The sequence below is a fragment of the Onthophagus taurus genome, chromosome 1, assembly GCF_036711975.1.
Source record: "Onthophagus taurus isolate NC chromosome 1, IU_Otau_3.0, whole genome shotgun sequence".
Taxonomy (NCBI): Eukaryota; Metazoa; Arthropoda; class Insecta; order Coleoptera; family Scarabaeidae; genus Onthophagus; species Onthophagus taurus.
The window spans coordinates 11,614,018-11,627,482 of record NC_091966.1 but is presented as its reverse complement, the minus strand read 5'-3'; the positions used below and the strand labels follow the sequence as shown (position 1 = coordinate 11,627,482).

General features: G+C 33.1%; 1 protein-coding gene across 4 annotated transcripts in view; it reads left to right on the top strand.

The window, feature by feature from the left end:
• The first annotated feature begins 9,704 nt into the window (after positions 1–9,704).
• Positions 9,705–13,465, top strand: part of LOC111420512 (sticks and stones) — a 368,860-nt gene continuing 365,099 nt past the window's right edge. For 3 of the 4 annotated variants that reach the window (XR_002707091.2, XM_071196923.1, XM_023053524.2), the window contains exon 1: positions 9,706–10,216. The gene's annotated coding sequence lies outside the window, so the exon portion shown is untranslated. Of the gene's footprint in view, positions 10,217–13,465 lie in introns of all 4 variants that reach the window. The other variant, XM_023053525.2, reaches the window with a different exon arrangement.

Below are 13,465 nucleotides of genomic sequence, written 5' to 3'. Positions count from 1 at the left end.
TATAGATTTCAAGAAGAAAATCGATTATCTTAATTTGACTAGGCGCCGTTTTGCCAATAATGTTTTTTTTTGCATAGTTCTAGTTCAAATGATAATCACAAGTATATAGAAAAGATTACCATTTGATTTTTGAGTTTCAGATCATTTCAAGGGTAGATATTGTATCAACCAGCAACTTAGACAGTCCACGCACCAACTTGGTTGAAGGACAATGTAAAGATTATTTTCTATAAACAATTCTTTTTAAATATGTATAATTTTTTGAAATACCACATAATTTGGCAGACAAAAATTACCAAAGAAATCATTTTATTTGATACAAAAAAAGAGACTCACCCCCTTAAAAAGCTTGAATTAGATTATTTTGGAGTGGTTTACACTCAATTTCAAATTATTTCATGTTTTGACAATGTTAATAATTAAAGCTTTATTATTTTTCAAGCACAAAATGCAAAAATTTATTGAATAGTACCGTTTTTCAAGCAGAAACCCAATGAGTAGCGTTAAAACGGTTTTTATCTGGCAACATTACACCGTTCAAATCACGAATTATCCCGGTATGTTTTGGTAAATTAATAAAATTGAAAACGACTCACCGAATGGATGTTGTTCCTCGTGGATTTTACTTCGTAGCTCAGCTGGAAAGAAAAGATAAATTAATTTACTGTCACAAAAAAAATGAATTAATACGATACCTTTTAACATCCATAAAATAGCAATCCGAGATCTCAACTATATCACATCACTAACATCACCTAACACTTAGCATAAATATAGCACGTATTTATCACTCAATTCAAGTAATAAGTTTTATTTTTCAAAACTACTTTATCACCCTTAAATGCCCGCACGTCAACTAAAATGCGTTATTAGCGAATCAACTTCCAAGCATCCCCTCCTTAATTCATTGTGTGAAAAAGGAATACTGGAGGTGAATAAACAAAAAATGTAAAGACGACGGGGCGAAGCGGTTTTAAATCGTTTTTTGCTTTTAAAACTCAACCTTTCAATAAAAAAATTACTCGTTTTCTCGAAACATTTCAAATAAAACTCACATCATTTTACTAAAATAAAACGCACTAATCGAATTTCAATGTTTAACACTCTCTATATCAAGAACGACTAGAGATATCATCATGAAGTAAAGAACATTTTAAACCAAATTTAATGAAGATTTAATGCGCTATACATAATTTTTTATTTTTTATAACCATAGTTGTTATGATACAACCGCTCCGTACCCTTAACGGGATACCCTGTGGTATTTCCATTTCAACTTTCCTCCAATTAGATATTGTTTGATTCCAATAAACCTGTTGCTTCCTATCTTGAAGATCAGAACCGATTAATTTTTTTCAGAAGGCTACTATGGCGTGTAACGTTACATATCAAAAGCAGCGATTATGTTATGAATTACAGTAAGAAATTGATTTTTTCTGTTGGTATCCGTGTTGATATTTTGTTATCAATTTCTTTTCCGTTATAGGTTTCATGATTCTGTGTTTTATTATAGTTTCGAAAACCTTTGAGATTATTGGCACTATTGGTATTGATCTATATTTACTTTTATCATTTGAAACCCCTGGTTTTTGAATGGGAATGACTCTAACATACTTTAATTCATTTGGAAAAGTTCTCTCTCTTAAGCATTTGTTTAATAATATACATAATACGTCTCTCATTGTTAAAGGAACAAGACCTTAGAGGTTCATCTGGGACCTACATTTGCCGTAAACATTTGGAGAGCTTAAATTACAATAGATCTTATAGTCGCGGCGACGAGCGGGGCCGCTCCCCTTATTATTATTATTGCTGCCGGGCTGAGGGGAGCGGCCCCTTTCGTTACCGCGATCTATAAGATCTATCGTAACTTAAGCCCTCCAAATGTTTAGGGCAAATGTAGGTCCTTGATGAACCTTCAAGGTCTTGGTCCGTTATGTCGGTAGGTGTCAAGCGTACTTTACCGAAAATTTTGTGTCTTAGGCAGCCTCTGGCAACGCATTCACACAGTATATGTTCAGCAGTCTCTGACTCGTTGCTACAAAGTAGACAAATTTGATCCTCAGCTTGTCCAATATGAAAGAGATGACATTTTATGGGGGATGGCAAGTCAGGAAGCCTGAGAGCAACCCTAGATTCCCATTGCTGAGGCATAAAACGTCTTTGGTTTTGTTTTGCGACGGAGTTATATACGCTTCGCATGTCTGTAACGTGGAAGTTATTTCCAGTTGAGGTCTCCCAACTATTGATTTAAGTGGTTTAAGTGCTGTAAGTGGCATTTTGTAGTCTACAACCGGGTTGGGTCCAATAAACGGAATTTTCACTGCCTCTTTGGCCAGGTTGTCCGCCTTTTCATTGCCCTCAATGTCTCTGTGACCTGGAACGCACCATAGTAGTCTATGGTAACATCATTGCCCCTAGCGAGTTCTCTCGGGTTGCTGGTACACTCTATGATCAGCCCGACTGTCTGTGAAAATGTATATGGATGCATCTTTCTGTCCCTTTTCTAGGTTCAAAACGGTGCAGACGTTTATAGCAGGATCTTCTGCTGGAAAAATGGTTATGTCCGAGCTTAGGGGTAATTTTATGCGGCTATTTGGTCCACTAATGCCCATACCTACTCCGGATCCAACTGTCTTTAAAGCATTTAAAGCATCGGTATACCATACAAGGGCTACTCTTTTAAGTTATGGCTTACCCTTCGTCCAATCATCCCTGCTTTTATATATAACATTACACGGCTGGTCGAAATAAGTCTAGCGTTAATTATAGTTTTAGTTGTTATTTGGCGTTAAATTAGTCTATATTTTTCATTGAACTATATAGAACTTTTGGATACCTTCCCTGTAATAATCCATTATATAAAGATTTTACTATATATACTGAAAAAATATCGTGTTTTTCGTTAAATTCGAAATTCGAAGGTGATTCAAATTTATTTAGATATATGAAAGGTAGCATTTTATATTCAACATTCTAAAGAAGTTAATAATATCCCCTTTGGATATCAATTCTACCGGTTATCGATCGTAATCTGAAAGCGTCCCAATTCTTCTTCTCCCCTGTGAAGCCTCGACTGGCAAGGACAGACGATAACTTGGCCGAAAATTTGATTTGTCGAATTGCAGCTAATACAAGCGAGCGCGACCGTCACGTTTCATCAAACGTTCCATTGCGAACGCCTTCGGTTTGTTATCGTCTTCCGCCCGTTGTCGCTTTCCCTTTGTTTCTTGTTATTTCGCTCGGTGAATCGACTTTTCGTCGGCCGAATGTCAATAATGAACGTGTTAAAATCAAAGGGAAACGCATTTATCGGTTTACGGCTCCAAGTCGGAGTTCTTTTCTCCCAGTTTTCTTTCTTTATATATATTTTTGCTTCTTTTTGTTTCTTTGAGTCTTCGTTCTTTGAGCATTTGTGTTATAAATCCACTTCATTTAGCTTCTTATATTGACGAAACAGATATTATATTTATATTTTTTTTTTGTTTGTATTGAAAATAGCTGGGACGATAAACATTAAGTTATTCGTGTCGAATCACCAAAATTGTGTTCGCAATCAATGATCTGCAAATTTAATTGATATCGCCCATTGAGCGTTACTCGCGCATATTTAGAAATTTCATTAATCATTTAAATTGTTTACATTTCATTTGCACGATTATCGAACGGTTTTATTTAGTACCACACCTATTAGTGCTCTACATGTGCAATGGCAAATACTTAATTAAAAATTACGTGACACAATAACATAGGTAATTTATTCAAATCCACATATTTAATGAAATATATTAAAATGAAACAGTTAAAATGTTTTTAATTGATAGAAGTTTATTTAATATATTTAATTAATTGAGTACATATGTTGTAAAATAGCCTCGTATTTTGTAATGTTTGTAAGTTCGAAGGGGTATAAAACTTGTTTCTCCGAGTTGAGCAACTTTACGCCCGTTAATTAATGATCCGTTCACGTCTTTTGTTCCGGACAAACTAACGACGCACATTGATTATTTCAGACATGGCTTGGGACCGTGTTTGAACTGCCAAACTTTGGTCCTTGAGGCGTGTATTTTCCGTTACACACGTGCGCGCATCCCTATTTCTCATTATTAACTACAGTAACGGAGAACACACACAATTTAAATCCAGATCAGGACGTAGTTTATTGACGATCCAATGTTGCGTTGCCGTCAAAGTACGGAATTTAGACAGCTTAATAATAATGCCGCCGGATCCTCAGTATCTGTCAAATTGTAAACATATGACTTATCTCGCAAGCACCCCTAATAAATTCTAATTATGGAAAGTTCTTAACCATAAGGTTTCATTAAATAAATTGTATTATATCACAATGTAATATTTTTATAGAATAACATAGAAACCGAGACGTGAGCGGAACGGCAATATTTAGGCGTTAATACATCAATTACATTTACAAGCTTGTGGACATAAAGTACAGATTAACATAACAAGTCGAGTCCGGGTAGCGACACAGTTGTAACTGTCAATTTTCCGGGAACGTAATCAATTCCAAAGTCTCAACTATGTATGTACCATAATTCTACACCTACCTTAGGGTAATTACCGTAATTAATAACTTGGTAATTTGTAACATGGGTTGCAACTTGTCCCCTTGCAGTTCTAACTTGATATTCGCTCTCTATGTTGTATGTACATATATATCGATATGTATCAACATTTATCAAAATCAAAAGTAATTCTTGGTAATTATTTTTCACTGATTATTATTTTTGTACTATTAAATATTTGAGGTGTTTCTTTAAATTAAGTAATTTTTTTCTACTTAATGTATTAAGCGGATATTGCTGTGTAATTGTAAATTAAAAAAAAATGTATTTTTATTCTTTCATAATTTCTAGTAACATCTATTGAAAGTATACTGTAAAAATTGTAGACCGAAATTCAAAGTATTTACAAAGTTATAACACGTAGAAGAGGGCGATGCCGACGTGTTTATCTGATCTATTGCTCGCTCGGTCCCCAAATAACTGCGTTTGTTGTTTAAATAAGAAAGTGTGTGAAGGTCCTGTGTAAACAAGACGGGCAGAATTTAAACTATCTTTGGAATATAGCTTCTCGTTGGAACCAAATCGACATTGATATTTGTGTTCGGCGAGTATAGATGGAAAAGATAGCTACAAATTGAATGAGGCACACATCAAAAGGTGCTAATCAAAGACAATTTTGTGACAACCAATACAGTGCAGAAAAAGATACGAAATGTGTTAGTAAATCTGCTGAAAAACTTAAAGATCAAACTAGATTTGAAGCAAATAGCAGTTTACGCTTACTGCGTTTTAGCTTGGTGTCTTTCTTGCAATCGATTGTGCAGTGTAAGTTATGTGGTAGTGATATCAAGCTCTTCAAAGAATCAAAGCTTGGCTTAGGATTGATTAATTCTTGAGGAAAATATAAATAAAATGACTGAAAAAAAACAGTAAACTCGAGGAAGTAGGCGATGAAAGTGTGCTAAGAATATAATGTGCATCATAAAGAGATTCATTGAACAGTAACTCTAACAAGAACAAAACTCTTGCATTAGCTAATAAATATAATAGATAAAATATCAAAGTTTTATGGTTTAGAAATTTTAAATAATCCTCTTGAAAACATGAAAGAAGGTTATTATTACAATTACAGCCTCAACCCTCCTTGACATTCTTTTCGTAAGCCATTGTATAATGGCAGCTAGTATTTTCTTTCACGTAAGTACTTTCACCATTTTTGAACGGTTGTTGCACCCTTTAACTCGGCAATCCAAATTGTCCCAAAGGTTTTCGATGGGGTTCAGGTGTAGGCTTTGAGCATATTAGTTCATTCGAGTATCTATTGTCACTAGGTAGGTAATCACTCAGGTACCAATCAATGCAACATAACAACTAGCGTTGTTGTTCTGAAGGTACCAATGGTATACGCCGGAAAATTCCCATAACATAGGAAGCACATTGTTATCCAAAATTGTACAGTAGGCCCAAGGCCAGTAGACCCAAGGGTCTCAATATATACCAGGAGAAACACTCCCAAACCATAATCCCATTTCTCCACAGAACTTTATTTGCTGGCACAATGCATTCGACTAGGCGTTCTCCAGGCTCACGTCAAACCTTCACTCAGAGAACGTCAGTATATTCGTTTTCTCTACGGTAATAACCAAATCCTTCTTGAACTACTTCTTCAAATGTGTAAATCTACTATCATATGTCGTCTATCAGTTATATATATAATTTCAACTACCAAGCTCTCGATTAATGTCTCTCTGTGTCGATTTATTTGACATTCGGAATACATCGTCTCCTCATTTACCTCTCTTAATTTCTTTAAAAATTGCCCGTTAATCCATCCCATTTCATCCTAGAATTTTGCCATATTCACAGTCTTAAAAGTGCTTTTCAAATTAATAAAATTGAAATAAAGATTTCCGGTATTATTTATTCAGGCATTATTAAAGCTTCCATTCTTCTCTTATAATAGCTTTCTTTCAATTTTACACGATGAATCCAATAAATTAAATACTCGGTAACTAGCTCTTTTTTACCATTCTTGTTGAATGGGATATTATCCCTATCTTCCATTTACTTGGAAACCTGTGTCTACTTCAAATGTTGTTCAAAATTTGCCATAATTTCTCTATCATTTCTTGGGTTACTTCCAACTATGTGCGAGTCGCTTCGGAGAACTAAGAAATTCGCTTGATATATTTTCAAACGTATTATCAGAAAAGCTTATTAACATTTTATTGATATCATTTTATTTATTTTTTTACTGATAGCCTCTATTAATCTTCCATTTCTGATGATATAAAATTGTTTCACCTATTCCTTTTTGGATAAATATTTTGGATGGTGTAACATAAACGTCTACAATTTTGAAAATCTAGAAAAAATATGGTCTAATTTCTCAGAATGGGCAATGGAAGGCGAACATAGCGTTACGTGTGTATATTATTCCGCGGTTGGGGTAAAGTGCAGCACTCTGGCAACATACATAAATTATACAGATATGCATCACTAAAAATATATGAAATCATACAGAAATAAGTAAACCTACTAAACAAAACGTGTTTCAATTCCGCTTCTAAATCTCTTAATAACAAATATTACAAAAATAATTACCATGATCATGAAAAATTTTTTAACGTATCACAATAAATTTTGAGCAAAATTAAAACTTTTTAAAATATCCCAAGAACGGTTTAAGTTAGGATGTGGAAATTTCGAACAGATAAGATCTTCAAGTCATTCTCAGAAAATTTATTTAAATTGGATTATAGCACCGCCCTTATACAGAGCGAACCGCGAGGATTGCAGTCCCGGAACTCTCTTTATTTGATCATTGAAAAATACATCCTTTTACGATTTTTGTATGAAATTTAACGTAATAAATTTTTTACATGTAAAATGTTTAATAAATATTTGGATAATATATTTAGATAAAATCTCGTTTCGTGGAAAAAGATCTTGAGGTCTATTATCCTGAAAATTCAATGAATTTGTAAAAATACACCTGAAAATATTAGCTTGCTTAGTTTAATTCCTTTCCTAAAGATGTATGTAATTCACATAATAATACACTGCAAACGTTAACTCTACCTTGTTTATGTGAAACAAGTAAGACAAATACTAATGAAATCCAAAAATGTTTCTTCTGAATTTATATGAACCTAAGTTTATTCTTATAATAGATAGATAGATAGAGAAACCCACCATGTAAAATTCTGTACACTCGTTTTGAGATCATTTGAACGTTTATTACATTTTTCTTGTAACAATCTTCAACCAATTGTAAGTCTACCAACCTACTACTCACTCCTACGTGAATTTTTGATGCGTGTCCTCCATTACCACCTTTGCGAAAACCAAATCTGAGATATACCAACCTGCAGAATATGCTCCAGGCATATTATTGTAATTAAACATTACTTAAAAATGAAATGGATGGTTCTGACTTACTTCACCTAACTACCTTAATTGTAACTAATCTAACTTTGCGTACTTGAGTGCTTTATACATTCATTAATCCATCCTAACCCTACTCAACTTCATTGTCACTTAAAGTTCATATCTTCAAAATCCACATCTATTTACATACCATTCAGTCCAAGCCCCATCCAATGAATAATTTTATATCTAACCCCATGGTTTCCTCAATTTCATCTCCGCTTGAGGCTAATATTTCCAAAATCCAACTCTAACTTAAACCCAAATCAACTCCAACAATAAGCACGAAAATTGCAAAGAAATCCAAATTTCAAACATACATTGGGTGTACGGAAAATGTCAAAGGAGAACAAGATCGGCACAAGTACTTATTCCTCATGAGCCCCTACGGGAACCCTGACTACACATGATGCTGTATTGTATAATTTAACTTCTTAACTTTATCACAACATAATCGACTGAAAGATACTTAAAAAACTATTTGGCAATTTATCTCGATATAATGGTCTGTATGAAAGAAAAATGATAATTTCATTTTACGTGTGAAAGTTTGTTTACTTCTATTTAAAGCACAACTTTACATGAAAAAGTTTAAATGTGATGATGGCTTTAACCCAAAATAGTTTACTTTTTTTGAGTATCGTGTCTACATATACACAGACACAATACAAAATATAGGCGAAATAGATTTAGAGGCATATATTCAGATAAAGATGAAATATATAGATCCATCTTTAAGTTTTCACGGCTCTAATAATCTGATCTGTTCTATTTTGTATGTTTTAACAACTTTCTGTCTAATTTATTTACTTAAACATATTTTATTGTATAAATGTAATGTAACAAATAAATACGGATGTCGATTTTTCTCTATTCTGTTCTGCCCATGTAGATGATGACTTTCTCTTCGACAAAATTAAATCTCATTTTATATAAAGTTAATAAGTTCTATCAAAAACTACCAAAAAAACCATTCAAATCATTATGAGATTGTTGCCTTAATAAAATTAATAGATACATGATAGAATATTAACAATTTTGCAGATTTTATATTAACATACAAAATTAAATTCGTAAAAAATGGTAAAGATTTAAAAGTCGATTAAAATTTAGGATTGAAACTTTACACAAGTACTAAAACTTGTACTCGTGCAAATATATTCTTCGTAAAAGTAAGAAAGGAGAATTTTCGTTTAGTTTTCATGTACAACTTGAAGGTTAAAAGCAAGCGAGATGAGATGTATTTTCCTTTTCTACTATGTATTTAATAAATACTGTACAGCATGAGAAAATAAAACGTAAAAAAAATGTAGGTTTTAATGTGACTTTAGATTAATCTTGCCGTTTGGTACTTTTGGCGGAGTCGCCTCCACTAGGTCGTTTAAAAGGCGCTTTATTTAACCGCGCGACCGCAAAATAGGGTAGAGAGGTCGTCACGTTACCCCGTTCACCTAGCCTCATTTTCCCTCGGCGCCGCCACCGTTGGGGTGTTCCTCTTTCCAGGTGGTTTACACTCGACGCCATCGTTAGTCGGTACGTCCGCTGTCAAACAATAAAAAACGGAGAGGAATTGCTTTGACTGTGAAATAAGTAGGTCCACGACCGACGCAGATCAGATGCAGAGAAATAATGATACCCCCTCTATGATTGCATCCCCACTCCGGCCGCTGACTCGGGAAAGCATCCCGTGTTCCCAGTCTCTGTTCAGCTTTTCTGGGGTGCGCGTAAACCATCCCCAACAAACGTACGCGTTCAGAGGACTACTGTTCAGTGGCGGTTTTCGCGATCTTTGCGCAGTGTACCTCGGTTGAGCCGACGGTGTCGACCACCTTTTCCGAGCTTTTTGTTTGATCGGAGATAAAAGCGACAATCGAGAACAGACATCACTCAATGTTACTGTAAATTATTGTGCTTTTTGATTATTTCCGGCTGGATCCAATAATTTTGGGTCTAACACTGGGAAAATCCTTCTGCAGGATTCTGATTGACAAACAGCTGCAACTTGTTTTTTTATACGACATTTTTTGTAGTGTCGGCGTTTTCATTTTCCATTGTTGACTGTCTTGACTTTTTTGTGTTTCTTTTTGATTTTCCAAGTATTCATCGGACGAGTACGAACTGTAACTTTCTTCTTATGGTGTAGTGTTTAGTGATTCGCAAACAGTTCCTGTGAAGTTATTTTGTACTGTGGATACGAATTTGAAAAAGTAACTGTTTTGTTAAAAAGTGTATGGGATTTCTTCGAGTTCATCAACCAATAGGTAGGATTATCATTAACATTTAATGACTTAATAATATTATAATCTTGATTTTATAAAAATAGACGTAGCTTTCCCTGTGACAAATATCTAGGATGAATTATTAGTTTTGAATTTCAATCAATTTTATTATTTTTACTTGAAGTTTATTTTGGTTCCAAAATTATGGTTATATCCTGTTCTTAAAAAGAATGAATAATGATCTTAATCTGTTTTCGCTACATATTTTGTTAACTGCAATATTTTATCGATTCCTTGTAGATCGTGTATCTCTTACATATGTATGTTAGGGGAAAAGTGTATGCTTTCTATTCGTAAGTCGCCATCGTCGCGTCGTTGGCAGATATCCAAAAGACTCATTTTTCAAGGTTTCGCCTTCTAGCCAAATAGATTTTAATCGGATCATCTCAAATTTTAATTTTAATTTCAATTATTATTCTGTTCAATTACAAAACCTTTTCAGCACTCTATTCATTGTAACATTAAAATAATTTAAAAATAAATAAAGTGTAAAACATGAACGTTCATTTTTACTTGAATATTGGTTTATATTTTATTTTATTTCAAACACGGTTTGAATATTGATGGCTATGAACTATACCTATTTGTAATTTAGTTTTTGCAGTGAGTAGAAATAAAACTGTACGTCATATCTACAAAAATTAAAATTTTAAAAAGGTGTGTTAACTTATTCAGCCTTTATTTTCAAAACTTACTACATTAATTATTTAAGAAAATCATATGGCGGTTATTTTTTCGATTATGTGAGGTAGTTTGTTGTGTAATTAACCTTGTTATAAAATACGACAATAGAACACACCTGATATGTTACTGTAAATAAATATTGTTGTATTAACCTTGAACATATTGTTTTCTATGAAGCATACAAATTTCATTAGATATATTTTATTACGTATGTAAAACTTCTGCAAAAAATTAATTAATATTAAACAGTAATTGTTAAAATATTGAATAATTTATAAACGGTATCTTAACAAAAAATTACAAATTTTCTTACAATCCGTTCTAATTCTAAGAAAACACAAATTCTGGGTGTTTTGGTGAATCGAAAAAGAGGTTTGACAAATAAGATATAGATTTTGTCAAAAACGATATTACTTGTTTTGAAACTAGATGACACTTCTAAGCACGATTTCGCTGTACCAAAAGCTGAACGCAAACTTGAAGAAAGTGTTTCGTATGAATTTGGGAGCATTGCAAAACATTTTTTGTACTTTTTAAATTTGCTGTGTCATTACCATATTAATCAGTATTTGTAGTCGTTTAGGTGGTCTAAAAATTGAAAATATTGTTTCTAACATTTAGATAACAGCTCGTAGATTGTTCTTTGTATAATACTCCGTAATCAGTCATACGCATTGAACTCTTTAAATTTCGTGGTATCGGAAGTCATTCAATATTATGAATCTTTTCTTCTCGCTATCCACTTTTTGTTTTGCGATAAGAACGTTTGATATTAGACTTCATATAATTTAGATCTTTATTCTCCAGTTTTATAAGCTCATAGAGATTCTTGATAATTTTAACTCTTCTCTGTCCCATCTCATCTTGACTGGATTTTATTGCACTCTAAATGATTACTCTTAGAACTACCAATTTTAATTGCTGCGGTGAATTTATCTTGTTTAATACTAAGTTTATTTGCTGAAATGTTTCTAATTCTAAAACTTTTAATTTAAAATGTCCAAGATTACTGTTTCTGTGAAACGAGACATTTTTTGTAATACTCGGGATAAGGCGTCCTGGTTTCATAATTATGTTAAATGGGTGACATTTTCTGTAATAAAATAGAATGTTTTAATAAGAAAATAAACACGTGTGGTGATTAAGTGTCGATTATATTTCATTTAAATTATTATATCTCTACGTGTCATAAAATACATATCTGCAACAAGTACTGATATCCAAGAGACTTAAATTCGGAAACCTTGGCTATGTAATAGGATCATAAATAATAGGATCATCTTGCCTTATCCATGTCCTAGGAAGTTCATTGATCAAATATTCTTTAATAGTATAACTAAGAAGTAAGTTAAGAAAGTTGTGTAGCCGGTTTTAGGATTGCAAATCTCAGGATTTGTTAATCCTAGAACTTATTACAGTATTTTGTCACAGAAGCCATAATGTGAGGTAGATTGGATAAACTTCGATATTGTGGAACCCTCATGCTACACTACAATACACTCATCTTAGGTGAGCATTTCACCAACTATCACGGATGTTCGCGGCTTGCAGTTGACCTTACATTTTTTTGACTGTAATATATTTGTATACAGATGTTAATGTTATTGGCGCCTATTTAATGTAATATTATAACATTTAACATAATGCCTTGGATGCGTAATTTAGTATCGACACAAAAATAATTCATCCGTGGGGTAGTTTGGATCAAGTCCCAGTTGTGTAGACCCACATAGTTCTCGGATGCAGTTCCCATGTCCTCCCAATTGGTCTCCAATATTGGGAGAGTACCGTCGCATTCTTTGTTTTAGAGAATTATATTCTCTATTATCTTTATCTTTACGTTCCAGTAGAATTAATACATCGCCGTCATAATCAACTATAAAAAAGTGTGTGATACTCCTAAAGGTGGATCTATCGAACACGATATCTATGGCTACGAAAATACCCAGCACCGAGCTTTTAAATCTAATTTGTTCTGGATGTAAGATTTCAATTTTAGTTAATCCAACTTCATTACTAAAAGCATCATCGCAAAAAATCCCCACTCAATATCTTTTAGTAAAAGCTGCAGTAATTCTGTTTGGGTTTCCATTTACCTTTAAAACTATCACTCCAAAACATTGGATTTATTAGCTATGCGGCATAAAACCTGTTTAGGGCAATAATTAAAAAAATTGATGCTATAGAAAGCTTTTACCTTGCAAAGTGCCCAATGGAGCATTAAAGTAAACTTATCAGTTTCTTCATTCAGTAGAGAGTGCCACTTAATAATAAGAATATATTATCTGTTATATGATGATATTTTCAGATGAAGCTTTCCATGCTTTTATATCGCAAAGTGCATGCCCACTAGAGCATTAGACAAACATTGAATCTTATCGGTGTCTTCATTCATACAGAGTGCTTCTTAATAATAAGAAATATAACAGGAAATATTACATATATCTTTAAAATTACGATAATTTATACTCGTTGTACCTCCAAAACTACTAACTTCTCTAAAATATTAAATTTAATAAACTCATTAGATTCGTCATGCAACTTCTT